The sequence below is a fragment of the Bufo gargarizans genome, chromosome 4 (genome assembly GCF_014858855.1).
Source record: "Bufo gargarizans isolate SCDJY-AF-19 chromosome 4, ASM1485885v1, whole genome shotgun sequence".
Classification (NCBI taxonomy): Eukaryota; Metazoa; Chordata; class Amphibia; order Anura; family Bufonidae; genus Bufo; species Bufo gargarizans.
Genome location: NC_058083.1, coordinates 183404956 through 183428346, shown reverse-complemented (window position 1 = coordinate 183428346; position 23391 = coordinate 183404956). Strand labels below are relative to the sequence as shown.

Genomic DNA, 23391 nt, shown 5'->3' with positions numbered 1-23391 from the left:
TGGCTAGAGGCTGGATGTTACACACTGTGGTAATGGCAGACTGCATGATTAGAGACTGGATGTTATACACTGTGGTAATGGTAGACTGCATGGCTAGAGGCTGGATGTGATACACTGTGGTAATGGCAGACTGCATGGTTAGAGGCTGGATGTTATACACTGTGGTAATGGTAGACTGCATGGCTAGAGCCTGGATGTTATAGTAGATGTATTTTCTAGTCCTTTTCAAACAATAACTCTCTCTGAAATGGGGCGTTAGACAATGTCATTGTAGAGGTCACACCCCTGTAAGCTATAAAGCCCTCCTGGCTGTGAGCCTTACAGAGGCTGCCGCGCTTTCAGAAAGGATGTAAACGGCTTATAGTAACGGAAGGAAAAGAGCCAATATATATTCATAGGAGCATTATCTTATAACAGTGACTCCATAGACCTGACTACGGACAGAGCTGATAAGTAGAGATGTCACGAACATAAAATTTTTCGTTCGCGAACAGGTATTTCCGCAAATGTTCACGAATGGGCGAACCGCCATAGACTTCAATAGGCAGGCGAATTTTAAAACCCACAGGGACTCTTTCTAGCCATAATAGTGATGGAAAAGTTGTTTCAAGGGGACTAACACCTGGACTATGGCATGCCGGAGGGGGATCCATGGCAAAACTCCCATGGAAAATTACAGAGTTGACGCAGAGTCGGGTAATCCATAAAGGGCATAAATCACCTAACATTCCTAAATTGTTTGGAATAACGTGCTTTAAAACATCCAGTGTGTGTATACGATCAGGTAGTGCAAGGGTTACGCCCGCTTCACAGTGACAGACCAAACTATGACAGACCAAACTCCCCGTTTAACACACTGCAAACAGTCCATTTGCACAACCGCAAACTCCCCATTTGCACAAGGTTGGATACCAAGCTAGCCATGTCCCGTTTCTTGTCCTCACTGACGTCATTGAAGGTCTCTTCCTCCACCCAGCCACGTACAATACCAAGGGTCCCCGAAAGGTGACAACAAGCCCCCTGGGACACCTGCTGTGGTTGGTCTTCCACCTCCTCAAAGCCACCTTCCTCCTCTGACTCCTCTTCTTCAGACTCCTCTCTCTGCGTTGCCGCAGGTCCAGCAATCGACGACGACAAGGCTGCTTCTGGTGGTGACCACAACTCTTCCTCTTCATGCTCATCTACGGCCTGATCCAGCACTCTTCGCAGGGCACGCTCCAGAAAAAACGCATATGAGATGAGGTCGATGATGTTGCCTTGGGTTTGACTGACCAGGTTTGTCACCTCCGCAAAACGACGCATGAGCCTACAGCCATTATGCATGAGCGTTCAGTAACGCAGCCCAAAAAAAAAAACAGCTCCGCAGAGGCTGTCCTCTTTTAAAAAAAATCTGTTCTTACCAGTTTAATCTGTTTTGTCCCCTATCAGGGGCCGGTGTATGGAATAAATTTTAGGAACCGGGAGATGGCAAAAGATGGTTGGTCGGTCCTCTTACTTCCAATTTGGGGCACTGCGCATGCGCCGTGCAATGTACTGTGGCATCCTATATAAGTGGTGTGTTAAGTAGTACTATTCCTATCAGTTTAATCCCTGTTACGTCCCCTATCAGGGGCCGGTCTATGGAATAGATTTTAGACAACCGCAAAGAGTTGTCAATAGTTGACACACTCATGACATAAATGTTATTCCTCTATGCGTCAATCTTGGTGTAGTGATGACTGTGCTCGTGCGCACGTTTGGGAGATTGCAGGCAATGGGGTTTTTTCAAAGCCTGTGGTCGTGCTGAGGTAGTTCAGTGACAGTTAAGTGACCCAGAAAACAATGATTCTGCAGTGTGCGCCCATTGTTGGCCTAGTAGGCTTTAATGATCACCTTAGATGATCACAAAGAAAATTATGTTTTTTCTATGCAAATTATCCAGCCGATCGCTTTTGGTCTGTTCACAATGAAGCAACGACCTTATCATCTGGGGTGTGCCAACATTGCCAACACACTCATAGAGGTGGTCGCTTCATTGTAATACGCAAGCCCCTGCACCACAACAAGGTAACGATCACGAAGGGGAATTGACACATGTAGGTGTCTTTTTTTTTGTTTTTGCAGCCACAGTGCAGCACCAGAGGTCAGAAAAATTAGGCATGTACACATGCCTGAAAAACTAGGTATTATTGCAGCCGCAGGCAGAAAGTGCACTAAAACATGACAGCTTGAACCCTAGTTGGTGGCGGAGAAATCACGCAAGTCATCCGGCATGCAGAGATTAAATACAGCAGCGTGTGGACTATTTTTAGCCCAAGGCAGCTCATCTCAGTCATCAGGCCTTTTTTAAGTCAAATGCATCCCCCACTGTCAGTCCCTTCGGGATCCATGCCTCATTCATCTTAATAAAGGTGTGGCAATCTAGACTTTTTTGACCTAGGCGACTTCTCTTCTCAGTGACAATACCTCCTGCTGCGCTGAAGGTCCTTTCTGACAGGACACTTGAAGCGAGGCAGGCCAGAAGTTCTATCGCAAATTGGTATAGCTCAGGCCACAGGTCAAGCCTGCACACCCAGTAGTCAAGGGGTTCATCGCTCCACAGAGTGTCGATATCTGCAGTTAAGGCGAGGTAGTCTGCTATCAGTCGGGCGAGTCGTTCTCTGAGGGTGGACCCTGAAGGGCTGTGGTGATGCGTAGGACTTTAAAAGCTCCGCATGTCCTCCATCAACAACACGTCTGTAAAGCGTCCTGTCCTTGCCGGCGTGGTCGTGGTAGGAGGAGGATTACTTTCACCTCTTCCCCTGTTCCCGTTGTGCTGTGACATCACCCTTATACGCTGTGTAAAGCATACTTTTTAACTTGTTTTGGAACTGCTGCATCCTTTGCGACTTCCGGTAATTCGGTAACATTACAGCCACTTTCTGCTTATACCGGGGGTCTAGTAGCGTGGCCACCCAGTACAGGTCATTCTCCTTCAGCCTTTTTATACGAGGGTCCCTCAACAGGCATGACAGCATGGAAGACCCCATTTGCAAAAGGTTGGATGCCGAGCTACTCATGTCCCGTTCCTCGTCCTCAGTGATCTCACTGAAGGTATGTTCTTCCCCCCAGCCACGTACAACACCATGGGTACCAGATACGTGACAACGAACACCCTGGCATGCCTGCTGCGGTTGGTCTTCCTCCTCCTCAAAGCCACATTCCTCCTCTGACTCCTCTTCTAGCGTTGCCGCAGGTCCAGCAAGCGATGCTGATAAGGCTGTTTCTGGTGGTGATGGTGACCACAACTCTTCCTCTTCACACTCATCTACGGCCTGATCCAGCACTCTTCTCAGGGCACGCTCCAGGAAGAAAACAAATGGGATGATGTCGCTGATGGTGCCTTCGGTGCAACTGACTAGGTTTGTCACCTCCTCAAAAGGATGCATGAGCCTACAGGCATTGCGCATGAGCGTCCAGTAACGTGGCGAAAAAATACCCAGCTCTGCAGAGGCTGTCCTAGCACCCCGGTCATACAAATACTCGTTGACAGCTTTTTCTTGTTGGAGCAGGCGATCGAACATTAGGAGTGTTGAATTCCAACGTGTCGGGCTGTCACAAATCAAGCTCCTCACTGGCATGTTGTTTCACCGCTGAATATCGGAAAAGTGCGCCATGGCAGCGTAGGAACGCCTGAAATGGCCACACACCTTCCTGGCCTGCATGAGGATGTCCTGTAAGCCTGGGTACTTATGCACAAAGCGTTATACGATCAGATTCAACACATGTGCCATGCACAGCACGTGTCAACTTGCCCAAATTCAATGCCGCCAACAAATTGCTTCCATTGTCACACACCACTTTTCCGATCTCCAGTTGGTGCGGGATCAGCCACTGATCCACTTGTGCGTTCAGGGCGGACAGGAGTGCTGGTCCGGTGTGACTCTCTGCTTTCAGGCAAGTCAACCCCAAGACGGCCTGATACTGTCGTATCCGGGATGTGGAATAGCCCCTGGGAAGCTGGGGGGGTGCAGTTGATGTGGAGCAAGACGCAGCAGAAGAGGACTCAGCCGAGGAGGTTATGGAAGAGGATGGAGTAGGAGGAGTAGAGGAGGTGGCAGCAGGCCTGCCTGCAAGTCGTGGCGGTGTCACCTAATTCCTCTGCAGAGCCACGCATTCCATGCTTGGCAGCCGTCAGCAGGTTTGCCCAATGCGCAGTGTACAGTCGTGGCCAAAAGTTTTGAGAATGACACAAATATTAGTTTTCACAAAGTTTGCTGCTAAACTGCTTTTAGATCTTTGTTTCCGTTGTTTCTGTGATGTAGTGAAATATAATTACTCGCACTTCATACGTTTCAAAGGCTTTTATCGACAATTACATGACATTTATGCAAAGAGTCAGTATTTGCAGTGTTGGCCCTTCTTTTTCAGGACCTCTGCAATTCGACTGGGCATGCTCTCAAACACCTTCTAGGCCAATTCCTGACTGACAACCCATTCTTTCATAATCACTTCTTGGCGTTTGTCAGAATTAGTGGGTTTTTGTTTGTCCACCCGCCTCTTGAGGATTTACCACAAGTTCTCAATGGGATTAAGATCTGGGGAGTTTCCAGGCCACGGACCCAAAATGTCAACGTTTTGGTCCCTGAGCCACTTAGTTATCACTTTTGCCTTATGGCACGGTGCTCCATCGTGCTGGAAAATGCATTGTTCTTCACCAAACTGTTGTTGGATTGTTGGAAGAAGTTGCTGTTGGAGGGGGTTTTGGTGCCATTCTTTATTCATGGCTGTGTTTTGGGGCAGAATTGTGAGTGAGCCCACTCCCTTGGATGAGAAGCAACCCCACACATGAATGGTCTCAGGATGCTTTACTGTTGGCATGGCACAGGACTGATGGTAGCGCTCACCTTTTCTTCTCCGGACAAGCCTTTTTCCTGATGCCCCAAACAATCGGAAAGAGGCTTCATCGGAGAATATGACTTTGCCCCAGTCCTCAGCAGTCCATTCACCAATATTTCTGTAGAAGATCAATCTGTCCCTGATTTTTTTGGAGAGAAGTGGCTTCTTTGCTGCCCTTCTTGACACCAGGCCATCTTCCAAAAGTCTTCGCCTCACTGTGCAGTGCAGATGCGCTCACACCTGCCTGCTGCCATTCCTGAGCAAGCTCTGCACTGGTGACACTCCGATCCCTGCAGCTGAATCCTCTTTAGGAGACGATCCTGGTGCTTGCTGGACTTTCTTGGACGCCCTGAAGCCTTCTTAACAAGAATTGAACCTCTTTCCTTGAAGATCCTATAAATTGTTGATTGAGGTGCAATCTTAGTAGCCACAATATCCTTGCCTGTGAAGCCATTTTTATACAACACAATGATGGCTGCACGCGTTTCTTTGCAGGTCACCATGGTTAACAATGGAAGAACAATGATTTCAAGCATCACCCTCCTTTTAACAAGTCAAGTCAAGTTTAACCCAATCAGCCTGACATAATGATCTCCAGCCTTGTGTTCGTCAACAAGACGATTACTGAAATGATCTCAGCAGGTCCTTTAATGACAGCAATGAAATGCAGTGGAAAGGTTTTTTTTTGGATTAAGTTAATTTTCATGGCAAAGAAGGACTATGCAATTCATCTGATCCCTCTTCATAACATTCTGGAGTATATGCAAATTGCTATTATAAAAACTTAAGCAGCAACTTTTCCAATATTTATGTAATTCTCAAAACTTTTGGCCACGACTGTACGTGATATACCTGCCCTGACCGTGCTTTGCAGACCAGGTATCAGATGGACCCTTGCCCCAAAACTGTGTGCCAAACAAGCCATGACTTCCTTTTCCACAATAGAGTACAGGTTGGGGATTGCCTTTTGTGAAAAAAAAATTTGTCCGGGTACCTTCCACTGTGGTGTCCCAATAGCTACAAATTTTTTGAAGGCCTCAGACTCCACCAGCTTGTATGGTAAAAGCTGGAGGGGCTAAGAATTCCGACAAGCCAGCTGTCAGGGGGTGACTCTGTGACAGTGGCTTCTTACGCTCAAACATTTCCTTGACAGACACCTGACTGTGGGCAGATGAGATGGAACTGCTGAAGGCGAGAGGCGGAGTGGCGGATGGTTGAGAGGGGGCAAGGAGGACAGCAGTGGTTGACGTGTCTGAAGATGCTGGACCAGGAGGAGGATGGTGGCTTTGAGCTTGCGTGCTGCTTCTACTCGTCATCATGTGTTGATCCCATAGGCGTTTGTGATGCGAGATCATGTGCCTTCGCAAAGCAGTTGTACCTAGGTGGGTGCTGGACTTCCCATGATTCAGTTTCTTTTGGCACAGGTTGCAAATGCCATCGCTGTTATCAGAGGCAGACACACACAAAAAATGCCACACTGCTGAGCTTTGCAATGACGGCATTCTGGTGGTGGCAACAGCATGCGTTGATTGGCGTCCTGTCTGGCTAACCCCGGGTGCCGATACATGCTGTCTGACTGTGCCACTAGCTCCTTGCGACGACCTCCCCCTGCTTCCAACTCGTCTCCTCCTCCTCTGTGTCTCCCCACCTGAACTTTCCCCCTGTTCTTCTTCTCTTCGAGCGGGCACCCACGTGACATCCACGGACACATCGTCATCATCAACCGCTTCACTTGTATCTGAAAACTCAGCAAAGGAAGCAGCAGCGGGTACATCATCATCATCATCACATGTACGTCCATGTGTGTAATGCTGCCTGACTGAGACATATCCCTGTTATCTACATCCTCTGGCAATAATGGTTGCGCATCACTCATTTCTTCCAACTGATGTGTAAATAACTCCTCTGACAGATCAAGTGAAGTGGCTGTGGTGCTAGTGTTGGTGGTGGCGGCAGGCGGGCGAGTGGTAACTTGAGAGGTGCCCGAAGCTGAGCTGAAGGAGGATGGTGCGTCAAGGTTCCGAGCAGAAGCTGTAGAAGATTGGGTGTCCTGTGTTAGCCAGTCAACTATGTCCTCAGAACTTTGAGTTCAGGGTACGTGGCCTCTGAACACTGGGCACTATTCTAGGGCCAAAGGAAATCACAGCACCACGACGGCCCCTACGGGGTGGCCTGCCTCTGCCTGTCATTTTTTTTTTGATTAGTGGTACTATGCGTGCAAGGTACTGTGCCACCCGATATGAGTGGTGGGCAGTGGACACAGTACAGTCAGTGGGCCTGTAACTCACTGGCAGGCAACTGCAATTTTATGCCCTGGTCTTTTCCTCGAGACCAATGAACATTTCGTCATGCGTGGTCCTCTGAACTTCCAGCTTTGCATTTTAGATTGCTGTGTTGAGACTCTTAAATGAGGCTCCACTGTGTTTTCTTTAGCTGGTCTCCTTAAGATCAGCTATTCTTTTGTTTGAGTAGTCTCCAAGGCATTGCTCCTGGTTAGCCAGAATCCTACTCCACACTGATGAGGAGCAACACCCCGAAACAGTTGTCTGTGGATGGATAACTGCCTTAGGTCTTCTCCTGTCATATCCTTAAAGCTTGTAAGCTTGTAAAAGAGCGGGATCTTGACATAGGGGCCACTTAATATGGTGGATCTGGTGAACTATGTAATGGGACAACCCTCTGCTTGGTTTTCCTTGCTTTGAGGGATATCTAGCTTTCACTGTGTTGAGGACCCATAGCTGGGACTCCACGGTTATTTAGAATATTCTTCGTTCTCTGTGGACGGAGTCGGATGTAGATGAGGAAACTTCCACCTCAGCATAGTGAGCTTCCGGGTGGACTAGGTCCGTTACTTCATCTTATAAAGTACTTTCCTCTGAGACAATGTCCTCTGCACGTTTTTAGCATTTTACCAGAACAGATCCGGCATTTAGGAGAACGCGGCTCCTGCGCTGACTGATACTTCCTGGACTGCATCCTTATCACTAATCAATCACCAGAGAGAAGGAAAGGAACCTGCAAAAAAGGGCTCATTAACCCAGGAGTCCTGTGCATTACCCCAACGCTGCACATACACCACACTCACTGCCGGACACTTACACCAGGCTCCACACATCACAGAAAACCGGATGTCCACAGCCCGGAGTCCAGGTAGAAAGAACCCTCCCATCACTGTCTGAGAGCGTCTGTCACCTTCACACTGGAGCCAGAATCTCCAGCCGATCACAGCCTCACCAACATCAGAAGGGGCATCGAGTGGGCACCAAGCCTCCAGACCCTGCTGACATCACCCCCCGGAGCAGAGAATCTCAGGCAGCTCAGAGAGGGTCCTCACCTCCACTGGTGCAGGGTAGAAAGGTCTGCGGCAGGCTCCATTACACAAACCTAAGAGCCCAAGGTAAGTCTGAATGTCCGCACCTGCTGTCATGTGAAGATGATGTCCTCTCGCACCTGGAAGGACAGGAAGACACAGAGGAGAAGCTGCTTTACCCTCACTGTCCCTGCCTGGTGGAAGGAGGATCATCTCATGGTCAGGATCCGTCGTGGAGGGGGAAGAGGGAAATGTAAAATGGTCTTTGGTTTAATCTCTTTCTGGTCAGATTCTGTGGAGACTTCAGCTCCATCTACCTGATGGTTCTCTGGGAGCTTCTCCTCTGGACAGTCCTGGGAATACAGAGGACGGGGACATCTCTTGGGGGAATTTCCTTCTATGAGTCCATCTGTAGGAAACACACAGGAACAGGAGAGATTATTACATGTGATGATGAGATAATGGGAGTAGTATCCAGGTGACCCATGACAGCTCCCCTCCTTACCCTGCTGATCGCCCCATAAATCCGTCTCCTCTTCTGCTTCATCTTTAACCTCAACCTTAATATCCATCAGATTTTCATCCTGAAGAACAGAAATGTAAAATGGTCTTTGGTTCAATCCCTTTCTGGTCAGATTCTGTGGAGACTTCAGCTCCATCTACCTGATGGTTCTCTGGGAGCTTCTCCTCTGGACAGTCCTGGGAATACAGAGGACGGGGACATCTCTCGAGGGGATTTTCTTCTATGAGTCCATCTGTAGGAAACACACAGGGACAGGAGAGATTATTACATGTGATGATGGGAGTAGTATCCAGGTGACCCATGACAGCCCCCCTCCTTACACTGCTGATCGCCCCATAAATCTGTCTCCTCTTCTGCTTCAGCTTTAACCTCAGCCTTAATATCCATCAGATTTTCATCCTAAACAAGAGAAATGTAAAATGATCTTTGGTTCGATCCCTTTCTGGTCAGATTCTGGGGCGACTTCAGCTCCATCTACCTGAAGGTTCTCTGGGAGCTTCTCCTCTGGACAGTCCTGGCAATACAGAGGACGGGGACCTCTCTCGGGGGGACTTCTCCTCCTGGATCCATCTGTGGAGACACAAGCACACAGTGACTGAATACATGGCCTCCTGTAGATCTGTCTATAGATCAGACTCTTCTCTCAGCTCCTTCACTTCTAGGTTTAGTGATCGGGGCCTAAATAACAATGTTCTGCTCTTCAACATCTTTCTGCAAGACCCCAAGCTAATCCAGTCACCTCACATAGAAATCCCTGTTCCATCCATAGACGACTCTGCTTTCATTCATTCCTCAGGTGAATCCTTTTTCAGCAGGTGTAAGACACATAATAATTGCAGATTGTAAGAGGCGAGTCCCAGAGGTCTTCATATAAAATAAAGGAAACTTCAGCACAATATTTGGGGGCTCGTCCGGGATCCCGGCAGTTATCCACAGGAATGATCAATAGGGATGAGTGATAAAACATCCGAAGTCGATTTGCATAAAACTTTGTTTGAATACTGTACGGAGGGAGCGCTCTATACAGTGTTAGAATGTATTGGCTCAGATGAGTCAAAATTATTAATTCATGAAGTCTCGAGAGACTTTGCATAATAACTTCATAAATGAATTTCTACTGTAAAAAAACAACTCCTGAACTCAGTTTCGGTTCCGAGGTACATTCTAATACCGTATAGAGCGCTCGCTCCGTACAGTATTCAAATGAAGTTTCATGCGAATCGACTTTAAATGTTTCATCCGAAGACGATTCGCTCATCGCTAATGATCAACAAGGAACACTGATACCGGGGAACCGGGAGCCACAAATAAAAGCCGGTAAGTCAGACCTTTGTTCTCACCGTTCCTTCACGCTTGTTCATGTCCTAGTTCCAGGTATTGTCCTTCTGTGACCCTTGTCTGTGAGTGTGTATGATGTCTCTATATGTGTAGTGGCTACATGTTGGGACTGTCTCCGAGTAGAAGAGACATAGCTCAGTACCAACTTGGTGGCCATTGTGCAGTATAAATTGGTAACAACATATCCCGAGAGATCCTCCGTGATGAGGTCGTCCAGGAATTTGGTCAAACAATAATACACTAACTGATGGCACAGTTTTGTTTGAAAGAATTGGTACAATGGAATCGGGTCTTTAAGTATGGCACCCTCTCACAAGTGCAGCAGGCGCCATGGCTGCTGGGTTTCTGATGTTTTAAACAGCAGACACCTGGGCTAATGTCTGCGATAAGTGAGAATGCCGACTGCAGACATTTAACCCCTCAGATCCTGTGGTGAATTGTGACCACAGTAGCTGAGGAGGCTGCCCCCAGGAGCCCTGAGCTCGGCCCAACTGCTTCCTCGTGCTGAGATGGGGGGAAAACGTCTGTTGCTGGTGGTGGCCTCAAGACTGCTTGAAGCATGACACCACTGCAGCCAATGACTGTCCTCAGCATCGAGGAGCGGACCTTCTGATGTCACAGGGTCACATGATTCGGGATAAGGCAGCAGGTAAAGGGTAAACTCCAGGGGCTTTGCTAACAATTACTAATCTAATAATAATTAACCCTAACAATGCCGTGTTCAAGGCATAACCCCGATCACAGGAGAGAGTAAAACTCCCATCACAGCAGAGTATAACCCCCATCACAGCAGAGTATAACTCCCATCACAGCAGAGTATAACTCCCATCACAGGAGAGTATAACCCCCATCACAGCAGAGTATAACTCCCATCACAGCAGAGTATAACTCCCATCACAGCAGAGTATAACTCCCATCACAGGAGAGTATAACCCCCATCACAGCAGAGTATAACCCCCATCACGGGGGGGGGGGGGTAATCCCAGACTCTCCACACGCAGCATCCTACCGGGGGAACTCAGCAGCCCAGGATCCTCCATCATCACTGCTCCTCCACAGAACAGCTGAAGGACCTGTGGTGACGTCACTGTCATGTGATCAGTGCAGGGGGCGGAGCTCAGCAGCCCAGGATCCTCCACAGAACAGCTGAAGGACCTGTGGTGACGTCACTGTCATGTGATCAGTGCAGGGGGCGGAGCTCAGCAGCCCAGCATACTCCACGGAACAGCTAAAGGACCTGCGGTGACGTCACTGTCATGTGATCAGTGCAGGGGGCGGAGCTCAGCAGGACAAGGGAGAATAGGAGGTAAAGGACCTGCCATGACAGCTCTGTCATGTGATCAGTGTAGGAAGGGGCGGAGCTCCTGTGAAACACCTGTGATGAGGTCACCATCATGCAATTTGAGTAGGCGGAGCCAGTGGCGTCCTTCAACGGCTGCAGAGTGCCCCCTCCCCCAGGATAGGCCCCGCCTGTGAGAGGAGGGAATACTAGGAGGTGGAGAAGGACCTTTGGTGATGTCATCGTCACGTGACCAGTGCAGAGGAAGTGGTTACAGACCTGGAGGAGAGGTCAGTGGTGTCCTGGGATTAACTCCTAACATCCGATAAATACTGGGAGTTGTAGTTCTGTCCTGTTATAGCCCTCTCCCTGCAATGTATACTGCTGCCTCATAATAGTTTGGACATATTGGGGGTTGTACTTCTCTCACCCAGTAATGCTGAATGATGCCCTGTAATAACAGTCTGCACATGCTGGGAGTTGTACTTTGCTCTACTTTTACCCCTACTTATGTTGCCCACTAATTTTCAATAATAGCTATATAGTGACTTGTAGTTCTTTTGTCATTCATGAGGTTCTGCAGCAGCTGAGGTGTGTATTAGGAGGTTGTGCAGCGGCTGAGGTGTGTATTAGGAAGTTCTGCAGCAGCTGAGGTGTATTAGGAGGTTCTGCAGCAGCTGAGGTGAGTATTAGGAAGTTCTGCAGCAGCTGAGGTGTATTAGGAGGTTCTGCAGCAGCTGAGGTGTGTATTAGGAGGTTCTGCAGCGGCTGAGGGGTGTATTAGGAGGGTCTGCAGAAGCTGAGGTGTGTATTAGGAGGTTCTGCAGCGGCTGAGGTGTGTATTAGGAGGTTCTGCAGCAGCTGAGGTGTATTAGGAGGTTCTGCAGCGGCTGAGGGGTGTATTAGGAGGTTCTGCAGCGGCTGAGGGGTGTATTAGGAGGGTCTGCAGAAGCTGATGTGTGTATTAGGAGGTTCTGCAGCGGCTGAGGTGTGTATTAGGAGGTTCTGCAGCAGCTGAGGTGTGTATTAGGAAGTTCTGCAGCGGCTGAGGGGTGTATTAGGAGGTTCTGCAGCGGCTGAGGGGTGTATTAGGAGGTTCTGCAGCAGCTGAGGTGTATTAGGAGGTTCTGCAGCAGCTGAGGTGTATTAGGAAGTTCTGCAGCAGCTGAGGTGTGTATTAGGATGTTATGCAGCAGCTGAGGTGTGTATTAGGAGGTTCTGCAGCAGCTGAGGTGTGTATTAGGAAGTTCTGCAGCGGCTGAGGGGTGTATTAGGAGGTTCTGCAGCGGCTGAGGGGTGTATTAGGAGGTTCTGCAGCGGTTGAGGGGTGTATTAGGAGGTTCTGCAGCAGCTGAGGTGTGTATTAGGAGGTTCTGCAGCAGCTGAGGTGTGTATTAGGAGGTTCTGCAGCAGCTGAGGAGTGTATTAGGAGGTTCTGCAGCAGCTGAGGTGTGTATTAGGAGGTCCTGCAGCAGCTGAGGTGTGTATTAGGAGGTTCTGCAGCAGCTGAGGTGTGTATTAGGAGGTTCTGCAGCGGCTGAGGTGTGTATTAGGAGGTTCTGCAGCGGCTGAGGGGTGTATTAGGAGGTTCTGCAGCAGATGAGGTGTGTATTAGGAGGTTCTGCAGCAGCTGATGTGTGTATTAGGAGGTTCTGCAGCGGTTGAGGGGTGTATTAGGAGGTTCTGCAGCAGCTGATGTGTGTATTAGGAGGTTCTGCAGCGGTTGAGGGGTGTATTAGGAGGTTCTGCAGCAGCTGAGGGGTGTATTAGGAGGTTCTGCAGCGGCTGAGCGGTGTATTAGGAAGTTCTGCAGCAGATGAGGTGTGTATTAGGAGGTTCTGCAGCGGCTGAGGGGTGTATTAGGAGGTTCTGCAGCGGCTGAGGTGTGTATTAGGAGGTTCTGCAGCAGCTGAGGTGTGTATTAGGAGGCTCTGCAGCAGCTGATGTGTGTATTAGGAGGTTCTGCAGCAGCTGAGGTGTGTATTAGGAGGTTCTGCAGCGGCTGAGGGGTGTATTAGGAGGTTCTGCAGCGGCTGAGGGGTGTATTAGGAGGTCCTGCAGCAGATGAGGTGTGTATTAGGAGGTTCTGCCGCGGCTGAGGTGTGTATTAGGAGGTTCTGCCGCGGCTGAGGTGTGTATTAGGAGGTTCTGCAGCGGCTGAGGTGTGTATTAGGAGGTCCTGCAGCAGATGAGGTGTGTATTAGGAGGTTCTGCAGCAGCTGAGGTGTGTATTAGGAGGTTCTGCAGCAGCTGAGGTGTGTATTAGGAGGTCCTGCAGCAGCTGAGGTGTGTATTAGGAGGTTCTGCAGCAGTCAGACAATTATCAGCTGTGATTAAACCCCTTATTAAGGTAGTGTTAAGGGGGCGCCATCTGCCTGGAGCAGCAGACTACCTTCTGCCAACCCTGTTTCTCTGCCAATCACATGTAGAGCAGATACTGCAGATATCTCTGGTACGGTCACACGTAGAGCAGATACTGCAGATATCTCTGGTACAGTCACATGTAGAGCAGACACTGCAGATATCTCTGGTACAGTCACATGTAGAGCAGATACTGCAGATTTCTCTGGTACAGTCACACGTAGAGCAGATACTGCAGATATCTCTGGTACAGTCACACGTAGAGCAGATACTGCAGATATCTCTGGTACGGTCACACGTAGAGCAGATACTGCAGATATTTCAGGCACAGTCACACGTAGAGCAGATACTGCAGATATCTCTGGTACAGTCACACGTAGAGCAGATACTGCAGATATCTCTGGTACGGTCACACGTAGAGCAGACACTGCAGATATCTCTGGTACAGTCACACGTAGAGCAGACACTGCAGATATCTCTGGTACAGTCACATGTAGAGCAGACACTGCAGATATCTCTGGTACAGTCACACGTAGAGCAGACACTGCAGATATCTCTGGTACAGTCACATGTAGAGCAGATACTGCAGATATCTCTGGTACAGTCACACGTAGAGCAGATACTGCAGATATCTCTGGTACGGTCACACGTAGAGCAGATACTGCAGATTTCTCTGGTACAGTCACACGTAGAGCAGATACTGCAGATATCTCTGGTACAGTCACACGTAGAGCAGATACTGCAGACATCTCTGGTACAGTCACATGTAGAGCAGATACTGCAGACATCTCTGGTACAGTCACATGTAGAGCAGATACTGCAGACATCTCTGGTACAGTCACATGTAGAGCAGATACTGCAGACATCTCTGGTACGGTCACATGTAGAACAGATACTGCAGATATCTCTGGTACGGTCACATGTAGAGCAGATACTGCAGATATCTCTGGTACGGTCACATGTAGAACAGATACTGCAGACATCTCTGGTACGGTCACACGTAGAGCAGATACTGCAGACATCTCTGGTACGGTCACATGTAGAGCAGATACTGCAGATATCTCTGGTACGGTCACATGTAGAGCAGACACTGCAGATATCTCTGGTACAGTCACATGTAGAGCAGATACTGCAGATATCTCTGGTACGGTCACATGTAGAGCAGATACTGCAGATATCTCTGGTACGGTCACATGTAGAGCAGATACTGCAGATATCTCTGGTACAGTCACACGTAGAGCAGATACTGCAGATATCTCTGGTACAGTCACACGTAGAGCAGATACTGCGGATATCTCTGGTACGGTCACACGTAGAGCAGATACTGCAGATATCTCTGGTACAGTCACACGTAGAGCAGATATTGCAGATATTTCTGGTACAGTCACACATAGAGCAGATACTGCAGATATCTCTGGTACAGTCACACGTAGAGCAGATACTGCAGATATCTCTTGTACAGTCACACGTAGAGCAGATACTGCAGTTTTTTCTGGTACAGTCACATGTAGAGCAGATACTGCAGATATCTCTGGTACAGTCACACATAGAGCAGATACTGCAGATATCTCTGGTACAGTCACATGTAGAGCAGATACTGCAGATATCTCTGGTACAGTCACATGTAGAGCAGATACTGCAGATATCTCTGGTACAGTCACACGTAGAGCAGGTACTGCAGATATCTCTGGTGCGGTCACATGTAGAACAGATAGGTTTTGTCTGGACACAGCAGATAGAAAGCAGGAGCAGAGCACTGTCCAGAGGTGGTCCAGACACAGCAGATAAAATTGAGCAGAGCATGGTCCAGGTGTGGTCTGGACACAGCAGATAGAAAGCAAGAGTAGGGCATGGTCCAGGTGTGGTCCAGACATGAGAGATAGAAAGCAGGAGCAGAGCACTGTCAAGGTGTGGTCTGGACACAGCAGATTAAAAGGAGCAGAGCATGGTCCAGGTGTGGTCCGGACGCGGCACATAGAAAGCAGGAGCAGAGCACATTCCAGGTGTGGTCCAGATGAGGCATATAGAAAGCATGATCAGAGCACCTTCCAGGTGTGGTCACGACACATCTGATAAAGAGCAGGAGCAGAGCACGTTCCAGGTGTCATCCGGATACTTCAGATAGAAAGCAGGAGCAGAGCACGGTCCAGGTGTCAGCCGGACACTTCAGATAGAAATCAGGAGGAGGGCACGGTACAGGTGTGGTCCAGACACGAGAGATAAAAGGAGCAGAGCACGGTCCGGGTATGGTCTGGAGAGTGGTCAGTAATCAGATAGAAAGCAGGAGCAGAGCACGGTCCAGGTGTGGTCTGGACACTGGAGAGTGGTCAGTAATCAGATAGAAAACAGGAGCAGAGCACGGTCCAGGTGTGGTCTGGACACAGCAGATAGAAAACAGGAGCAGAGCACGGTCCAGGTGTGGTCCGGACGTGGCAGATAGAAAACAGGAGCAGAGCACGGTCCAGGTGTGGTCCGGACACAGCAGATAGAAAACAGGAGCAGAGCACGGTCCAGGTTTTGTCTGGACACAGCAGATAGAAAGCAGGAACAGAGCACGGTCCAGGTGTGGTCCAGACGCGGCAGATAGAAAACAGGAGCAGAGCACGGTCCAGGTGTGGTCCGGACGTGGCAGATAGAAAGCAGGAGCAGAGCACGGTCCAGGTGTGGTCCAGACGTGGCAGATAGAAAACAGGAGCAGAGCACGGTCCAGGTGTGGTCCGGACGCGGCAGATAGAAAACAGGAGCAGAGCACGGTCCAGGTGTGGTCCGGACGTGGCAGATAGAAAGCAGGAGCAGAGCACGGTCCAGGTGTGGTCCAGACGTGGCAGATAGAAAACAGGAGCAGAGCACGGTCCAGGTGTGGTCCGGACGCGGCAGATAGAAAACAGGAGCAGAGCACGGTCCAGGTGTGGTCCGGACGTGGCAGATAGAAAACAGGAGCAGAGCACGGTCCAGGTGTGGTCCGGACGCGGCAGATAGAAAGCAGGAGCACAGCACGGTCCAGGTGTGGTCCGGACGTGGCAGATAGAAAACAGGAGCAGAGCACGGTCCAGGTGTGGTCCGGACGCGGCAGATAGAAAACAGGAGTAGAGCACGGTCCAGGTGTGGTCCGGACGCGGCAGATAGAAAACAGGAGCAGAGCACGGTCCAGGTGTGGTCCAGACGTGGCAGATAGAAAACAGGAGCAGAGCACGGTCCAGGTGTGGTCCGGACGCAGCAGATAGAAAGCAGGAGCACAGCACGGTCCAGGTGTGGTCCAGACACAGCAGATAAAAGGAGCAGAGCACGGTCCAGGTGTGGTCCGAACGGGGCAGATAGAAAGCAGGAGCAGAGCACGGTCCAGGTGTGGTCCGGATCGCAGCAGATAGAAAGCAGGAGCACAGCACGGTCCAGGTGTGGTCCAGACACAGCAGATAAAAGGAGCAGAGCACGGTCCAGGTGTGGTCCGAACGGGGCACATAGAAAGCAGGATCAGAGCACGGTCCAAGTGTGGTCCGGATGCGGCAGATAGAAAGCAGGAGCACAGCACGGTCCAGGTGTGGTCCGGAGACAGCAGATAAAAGGAGCAGAGAAGAGTCCAGGTGTGGTCCGGACGCGGCAGATAGAAAGCAGGAGCAGAGCACGGTCCAAGTGTGGTCTGGACACAGCAGATAGAAAGCAGGAGCACAGCACGGTCCAGATATGGTCCTTACACAGCAGATAAAAAGAAGCAGGGCATGGTCCAAGTGTGGTCCGGACACAGCATGTAGTAAGCAGGAGTCTAGCGTGTTCCAGGTGTGACATTGTGTGAAATCTGCAGGGCACAATTGCTTAAAAGTCAATTTACTGGTGTGCTGGAGGCTCTGAGAAGGGGGGTCTCTTCAGGAGCAGTAAGTGCGGTTCTGGATCTCACTAATGTTCTTTTCCCTGGAGGATTTCTCCTCATAAAGGCGCCTGCAGTACTAGAAGCCTCCAGCTCCTCCACTTCTCTCGTCCTGAATGAGCCTCAAAGGATGGACAGGAAGGAGATCAGCAGAAGAATATTAGACTTCACCTTGGAGATCATCTCCCTGCTGAGCGGAGAGGTAAACTTTTTTCTCCTCTTTATTGTATTCTGTAACAAGTCAGACATCAGGAAGGAGAATCCATCATAGGAAGTGATAGAAAGAGTCCAGGGTCCTGGAGAACGGCCTCCAGACCTTCCAAGTGATGGGGAACCTGAAGATCAGCCACCAGTATGGTCAGTGATGGATCATGGTGACCAATAGTCATGTTGTAGGAGCCATGAGAAGGTAAGTGGGCACGTTGTACCCAGCAGGAGAGGAAGTGGAGGAGGAGATGGCCGGAGTGTGGCCTGGAGGGAGGATTTCTATCACTAGTCTGACATCTAGATGATACTGGACTATAACAAGGAGGCCTCCACTATGTCTAGAGGAAATAATAATAATATTAATCTTTATTTATATAGCGCCAACGTATTCCGCAGCGCCTTACAATTCAGGGGTTCATGTACAAACAGTCATAAATAACATAGTAACAGACAAGTCGATTATTGCAACAAAAGGAATGAGGGCCCTGCTCGCAAGAGCTTACATACAATCTATGAGGGGATAGGGGTGAAACAAAAGGTAGAAGTGCTTGTTATGTACGATAGTCCAGCCATCTTGGGAGAATAGGGGAGCAGATATAAAGCCACATGAGCCGGTCAGCGGCCAATATACGAAGTGCTTCTGGGTGCAGTGGAGGCTCAGCTTCGGGGAATGATAGATGGGCCATGGGAAGTTAGATCAAGGGAGGTGAGAGGCCACCCTGAAAAGATCTGTTTTTAGTGAATGCTAAAAACGGTGCAAGTTGTGATTGAGCCTGATTTCTTGGGGTAGGGCATTCCAGAGAACCGGTGCAGCTCGGGAGAAATCTTGGAGCTGGGAGAGAGAGGTTCGGATTTTTGTGGAAGTCAGTCGTAAGTCATTGGCTGAACGGAGAGCACGGGTAGGGTGGTAGACAGAGATAAGGGAAGAGATGTAGGGTGGTAGACAGAGATGAGGGAAGAGATGTAGGGGGAGCAGCACTGTGGAGGGCTTTGTGGGTGAGGACGAGCAGTTTGAATTGGATTCTATAGTGTATGGCTAGCCAGTGCAATGACTGACACAGGGCGGAGGCATCAGAGTAGCGGTTGGACAGATAGGTGACCCTTGCTGCTGCATTAAGAATAGATTGGAGAGGGGAGAGTCTGGTGAGGGGGAGGCCAATTAATAGTGAGTTGCAGTAATCAAGGCGGGAGTGGATCAGGGCAACAATGAGAGTTTTTGTTGTTTCCATAGTGAGAAAGAGGCGGATACGAGAGATGTTTTTGAGGTGCAGGTGACATGAGCGGGAGAGAGATTGAATATAGGGGGTGAAAGAAAGATCAGTGTCAAAAGTCACCCTGAGATAAGATTTAGTTTCAGATAGAGAGAGGACATAATGTTAGGGACGGCAGAGAGACAGTCACTGGTGTTCTGTAATACAGCAGGTGTGATGTCAGGGGATGAAGTGTATAGTTATGTGTCATCAGCATAGAGATGGTACTGGAAGCCAAATCTGCTGATGGTCTGTCCAATTGGTGCTGTGTACAGGGAGAAGAGGAGAGGGCCTAGGACTGTACCCTGAGGAACTGCAACAGCGAGTGGGAGAGATGAGGAAGTGGAGCTAGCGAATGATACACTGAAAGAGCGACCAGAGAGATGGGAAGAACACCAGGAGAGGGCGGTGTCCTTTAGGCGGATAGATTGGAGCATGGCAAGCAGGAGATGGTGGTCTACAGTGTCAAAAGCTACAGAGAGGTCAAGGAGAATGAGGAGAGAGTAGTTACCATTGCATTTTGCTGTCAGGAGGTCATTTGTCACTTTTGTGAGGGCAGTTTCTGTAGAATGCAGGGAGTGGAAACCAGATTGTAATGGATCGAGGAGAGAGTGATCACAGAGATAGTGGGTAAGGTGAGAGTAGACCATACGCTCCAGGAGTTTAGAGATGAAGGGAAGATTGGAGACTGGTCTGTAGTTAGTTGTGCAGGATGGGTTGAGAGATATTTTTTTTTATTAATGGAGTAATGATAGAGTGTTTGAAAGAGGAGGGGAAGATACCAGAGGAGAGGGAGAGGTTGAAGATTTTTGTTAGGTGAGTGGTGACAGCCGGAAAGAGAGACTGGAGTAGGTGTGAGGGAATGGGATCAGAGGCGCAAGTGGTAGGACGAGAAAAAGCCTGGAGACTTCTTCCGTGACTGGGTCAAATGTGGACAGTGAGATGGGGGGGGGGGGGGGTGATGAATAGTACTTAGTGTCTGGGAGATGATTTCATGACGGATATGTTCTATTTTCTCTGTGAAGTAGGCAGCTAAGTCTTCAGCAGAGAGGTCTGTGGTGGGTGCCTGAACTTTAGGACTGAGGAGGGATTGGAAAGTGTCAAAGAGTTTTTTTGGGTTGTTGGACAGTGAGGAGATTAGAGTGGTGAAGTAAGTCTGTTTAGCCAGGTTGAGGGCAGAGTTATAGGTCCGTAGCATGAACTTGTAATGGAGGAAATTCTCGGGTGTGCGAGTTTTCCTCCATAGGTGTTCAGCATGTAAGCCAGGGTTGCTTTGGTCTGTGTTTGAAGGTTCTGAGGGTAGGGGCGCTACTTTGTCCAGGGGGCTTCTTAGGGTGTCATTGTAGTGATTTACAGCCTTATCGGGGCAGGAAAGGGAAGAGATTGGGGACAATGATGCATGTAGAGTGTCTGTAAGTGTATGAGGGTCGATGGCCTGTAGGTTTCTGTGCATGTAATAGGTAGGGGAGTGCTGGGATGGATGCAGATTTGTGAGTGAAAGAAGGTTTTTCCACCAACACAGAAGGAGGAGTCTTTACTGTAAGAGCAGCGAGTATATGGAGCTCTCTGCCAGTGGACGGGGGTCATGGGGGATTCTCTAGAAGTGTGCAGAAGGGGCCTGGTGGTCTAGAGGGTAATGATATTCCAGCTTCTAGTGATCCAGGGAGGGATTCTGACTTTAGATCTGGAGTCAATGTTTCTCTACATCCACAGGATTATACCATAGTGAAGAAGACATTGGGGGGGACTCCCATCATCCACGGGTCAGGAGGGTGGAGCAGGACCTCCATCTCAGAGCCTCGCCCCCTGGTACATGAGCAGAAGATCCTAGAACTTACCCACAAGATGATGGAGCTGCTGACTGGAGAGGTGACACTGCTGGGAATGCTGGGAAATTCTCCAGTAACAGCACTGGAGGGGTCTGGGTGATGACGGTGTCATTGTGTTGTCAGGTTCCTGTAAGGTGTCAGGAGGTGGCGGTCTATTTCTCCATGGAGGAGTGGGAGTACATAGAAGGACACAAAGATCTGTACAAGGAGGCCATGATGGAGGCTCCCCGGCCTCTGACATCACCAGGTAAGAAGAGACGAGATGAAAAGAGGCCGTGGTAGAGCCTGTCCAGTCATGTGCAGTGTGTACACGTGTGTAATGACATGTAATGTAGGAGCTCCACATGTTATTCCACGGTCATATCACGTTAGAGTTTTTTCATTCACTTGGAAGATAGCAGCACAGTGTCCTATTGGCATCAGCCAGGCTGGTAGAGTAGGCTTCACTACATCTCAATGCTTTTCAGTGCATCTCCCACCCACTCCAAAAAAAACGTAGACTGTGTTAACATCATGTTAATGGTTTCTATTTGACATAAATGCTGGAAAAATGTCTTCACATATACATCTGAAGGTGGAGTGTGACAGACACCATATAGTGGTGTGTGTCACCCATTGGCTGTCATGTTAAGAAAAATTATACTGTGACGTGTACATGTACCTCCGATGGAAGGCTCAGACGTGGTGTGAACACATCCTTATTCCATACTGACTTTCCAGTAATTCTCCTCCCTTCATGTTTGGGAACCTCTAGTTACTCCACAAGGAGAGAAGACACAAGGTGCTATACGTGACGTGGAGGAGACGGTCCGATCACCGAGCTCTTGTCTCTCTAAGTCCTCCTCCAGTTCTTGGTCCTATCAGTGGACATGTGGCTTTCAGCAGTAGATGTTCGCCCTGGAGTGTTCTAGCTGCGAATCGGACATCTTTATCACTGTGCAGTCTGGTGATATTGAATTATGCACATGGAGAAAAGATCCTAAACCTTAAATACTCCTCAATAATAACTGCTGTCCATATATTCTAGAAACATACTCCTCAACATGGAAATTGTAACGCCCCAAAGTCGTAAAGTTATGCCGGTAGAGGAAGTAGCAGGTGTTACTAATATCTGCAGGTGATCAAATTTTCAAGCACCTAGCTCCAATCTGTGAAATGTGGGAGGGGCATAAAAGCCAGATTGAAAGCAAAGTTTTTTACCCACATGAAAAGTGATATGGGATGATTGTGCAATGTCTCCTGTTCATCAATGTGCCATTTATCTCCACATGTCGCAAACTGAGAGGACAGAATCCTTGACCTCAGAGGCATTGGTTTATCACTACACACCTAGGTCCAGATGTCGGCACTGTTTAATGTTGTGTGTCCTGGTGGTTGGGAGAACAACAATGACTGGAATGACGGCAAGAGGAGCAGAGAGGAGAGCCTCTACACAGATGGATGATCAGAAGAATGGCTAGTGATCCATTCTGTACAGAAAGTGAAATTCTCACATCCCAAGCTTAAGGCGGCAAACGGTGTCTACACAAACCATCAGAAGGTGCCTACACGACATTGGGCCATGAGCCAGAGATCCAAAAACAGGTGTTCCATTGACCTTATGCCATCGCCCTCTAGGGCTATCATAGTACACAGCAAGATGGTAATGGAGGTCTATACCCCATAATGTATGATAACCGGACCACTCTAGCCTTCGTTTTATGGACACCAACAGCTTAGCCTTACATTAATTTGCTTGTGGAACCAGTGGTAGGGACCTTTCTCCAAGGTGTCTCAGGAGTCGTTTTTCAACAGGACCCTGTCAGGCTAAAAGTTGCTCATGGTACTGTGAGCAGCCTCATTGGCCTAAACTTGCCTGCAGCATCTCCAGATTTGTATTTTATGGAGCACATATGGAACGTCATTGGTCAGCAATTTTAAAAGGTGTTAACAGCAGCCGATATTGATGATTTGTGTGCACAAGTGCATTCAGCATGGCAGAACCTTCCTCAGATCATTAATTAAATCATTGATAGCAGCCAAGGTGTGTAAGTGCATGGATGTCCCCTACTGAAAGAATCATACCTGCTCCCTACAAGAGACACGTCACTGCTTAAGCCAACGGTTGGCAGAAGAGGATCCTAGACCACAAGATGTAGACATGGGAGCCAGAGCTGAGGAGAGGAGAGGTGGGGAGCAAGTAAGTATGATCCTTGAAGTAGGGGAGGCAGGCCGCCGGCCTGGAATCCCCTGAGGAAGGAGTGAAAGCCCAGTCTCTGATATATAAGAGCAGCTCCAGGCCTGGGATTTCTGTGTGGGGTGACTGGATTAGTTTGGGGTTTAATAGAAATTTGTTGAGGAGCAGACCATTGTTATTTAAACCCCAATCACTAAACCTAGAAGTGAAGAAGCTGAGAGAAGTGTCTGATCTATAGACAGATCTACAGGAGGCCATGTATTCAGTCACTGTGTGCTTGTGTCTCCACAGATGGATCCAGGAGGAGAAATCCCCCCAAGAGATGTCCCCGTCCTCTGTATTCCCAGGACTGTCCAGAGGAGAAGCTCCCAGAGAACCATCAGGTAGATGGAGCTGAGC

General features: G+C 49.1%; 1 long non-coding RNA gene across 1 annotated transcript; it reads left to right on the top strand.

Annotated features, from left to right (window-relative positions):
* Positions 1 to 18944: 18944 nt before the first annotated feature.
* Positions 18945 to 23343, top strand: LOC122936259. Its single transcript, XR_006388899.1, has 3 exons — positions 18945 to 20856; positions 20940 to 21063; positions 23284 to 23343. It is a non-coding gene; the product is annotated as an uncharacterized LOC122936259 (long non-coding RNA).
* The last annotated feature ends 48 nt before the right edge of the window (positions 23344 to 23391 follow it).